The sequence below is a fragment of the Cynoglossus semilaevis genome, chromosome 13 (assembly GCF_000523025.1).
Source record: "Cynoglossus semilaevis isolate Cse_v1.0 chromosome 13, Cse_v1.0, whole genome shotgun sequence".
NCBI classification, from domain to species: Eukaryota; Metazoa; Chordata; class Actinopteri; order Pleuronectiformes; family Cynoglossidae; genus Cynoglossus; species Cynoglossus semilaevis.
This window is the reverse complement of record NC_024319.1, coordinates 21,129,960-21,132,312: the sequence shown is the minus strand read 5'-3', so window position 1 is coordinate 21,132,312 and position 2,353 is coordinate 21,129,960. Positions and strand designations below refer to the sequence as shown.

Below are 2,353 nucleotides of genomic sequence, written 5' to 3'. Positions count from 1 at the left end.
ACCGTTGCTGACAGTTAGCTGCGGCCCGTAGTACGCACACTGACCAGTGGGTGGTGAGGTCAGGCACTGAGTTCTCTGTTGTTTACACCGATCAACAGTTTGTTGAGAGGATTAACGGTCCGTTTTAATCAGCGTTGTTCTCCGACTGTTGATCAACAGGCCACTTCACACTTACTCATGGTGGACCTTTGACCCCTAACGGTCTTATAACTGCAGCCAATCAGGAACGATTACTGGCTTTTCACGCTGTTACGCTTTAACATCAGATGTTTGGGAATTCCTCTCTCACTCTCGATTGTGTTTGCGGTGAAAATATTCCACGCGCTAGTGTCGGAACAGAAAAACAGAAACATTTTTCTGGCAGACGTTAATTCTGGGAAATTTATAAAGAAGTTGGTTCTGTGTTTTTTTTGTTTTTTTTTTTAGTGTGTGGTACCTGGTACTGAAGGCAGTCTGGTAGGAGTCAGTCCTGATAGAGTATCAGTGCTTCACACAAGCCCACTTCAAAAACACCTGAAGCGGCTCTTGAAGAGTGGATAAACCCGTGACCCGCAGGTCAGTAGGACTGCTTTCATCACAGAACAATGGTCAGTCACGCATTGTTTACACAGCGGTGTAACTGTTGCTGTCTTAGCATTCTGTGATTCTTATACTTTTGGAATTAATTCATACGTCTACCAGTTTCGAAAACGGACGGACGTTAAAAGCCGTCATAAAACACAGCTTAACCTTACTGGATCAGACAGGTCTGGAGCAGCGAGAAGAGGAGGAGGAAGAGGAGGAGGAGGAGGAGGAGGGCGTGGTGGGATAAAGGGGTGATCCCCACACATTTCTCACACACCTGTTTCTAATTCCCCAGATCGTCATCACTGCTGAGACAGGAGAGAGACAGTGGACGTATTTCACCGAGGATAAACAGAGTCACGCTGAGGTTCATGTGGTTCATACGTACGACGCACACATCATACGAAAAACACACGCGTGCTCCACTTCTGCTGCGGTAAACACGACAAAGACGTCTCGACCAGACACGCTTTCACACCACAGACCTTTAATAAAGACAGTAGAAATCAATATACAATACGAACTAGATCACTCTCATAAAATAGAAACTTTTAAATTAAATATGTTTGTTTTTTGGGGAGTTATTTTCTAAATATTAACTGGATTTTTCGTAACGTAACTGAAAAAAAAAAAACTTTCTGTAATGTTTCAGAGAGACAGTTCCAAGCACTCGTCCTATTTTTGTCGTTCCCTCCTTAACATTTTTCTCCTGCCACATCTGGGGTCAAACATGATCCCCCTGACCCGCTTCAGCTGACCTTTTGCCCCCGCAGCCCTGACTGAAGGAAGCCTCACTTCCTGCTGCCGTGTAACAATAACCTCATGGGCTCGTTTGATGCCAACTTACCCTCCGGAAGTTCACCGCTCGTGAATCTGGGTCTCGGACCGTGGCAGGTGGTTAATTCCTGGCGCGGCTACTGGTGCCAGTTAGTTGTCAGGTTGGTCTGTTCGCTCAGGGCGATAATCCTGGAGAGGCTGTGAAAGATCACGCTCCGAGAGGGAGTTCTCCCTCTCGGAACGGGAAAATTGAAATTAAAAACCTGAAATTAAAAACCTGATAACGTGTATATTTTTATCTGTACAAACCACTGTATGAGTTGCTGCCACCTAGTGACTGGAGGCTTGTTATCATTCAAGCATTACAGCCGTGGTATATTTGTCTATTGTACTATATGTACTATTTGAGAAGTACTACCCTAGCGCGAGCTAAACCTTTGACAAAAAAAAAAAGTAAAGTAGAATTTAACAGATATGTCATAATCTCAGAAATGAAATCCCAATGTCAAGAACTCCAGTTTATTCTCTTTTTCACTGAAGTTTCTCATCAGTTAAAATGTCAGTTATTGTAAGGCAGTATGTAACGACTAATTAACATTCCATACTCTTTCCTCAGATTGTGTTGCTATATAAAAAAACGTATAATTTGTCTGCACACAAAGCTGGGATTTTAGGCTGGTCTGCACCATGCTCTACTGCTGCACCACTGAGGTCAATCAAAACAAAGGATTTTCAACAGGTGAGGTCAGTCACTTTCATGTGTTGCTGTGAGAGCATACAAAAATGTAATCTTTGTGTAATATAAATGTAAATTGTTTTCTTTTTAAATATCTGTGTAAAACACAAGGCAAAAAAAAAAACACATGTAAATATTTCACATGGTAATAATTGTTACGTCTAGCGTTGGTCAGGAAGTGTCAGCAGGTCAGGAAGTTTATTCATCACACAAAAAAGGTGAACTTCATCCACTTACTGGATTGTCAAGAACAGGCAGAAACAAACTCAGATCTCA

At 42.5% G+C, this 2,353-nt stretch overlaps 1 protein-coding gene and 1 long non-coding RNA gene across 2 annotated transcripts in view; one reads left to right on the top strand and one right to left on the bottom strand.

The window, feature by feature from the left end:
- The window catches only part of LOC112487964 (uncharacterized), a 2,427-nt gene extending 1,363 nt beyond the window's left edge, over positions 1-1,064 (top strand). Inside the window, exons 2-3 of the long non-coding RNA XR_003051575.1 lie at positions 427-555; positions 860-1,064. This is a non-coding gene — a long non-coding RNA (uncharacterized LOC112487964). The remainder of the gene's footprint in view (positions 1-426; positions 556-859) is intronic.
- The window catches only part of fam110d (family with sequence similarity 110 member D), a 19,568-nt gene extending 18,012 nt beyond the window's left edge, over positions 1-1,556 (bottom strand). Inside the window, exon 1 of the mRNA XM_025061758.1 lies at positions 1,412-1,556. The gene's annotated coding sequence lies outside the window, so the exon portion shown is untranslated. The remainder of the gene's footprint in view (positions 1-1,411) is intronic.
- Between the last annotated feature and the right edge of the window lie 797 nt (positions 1,557-2,353).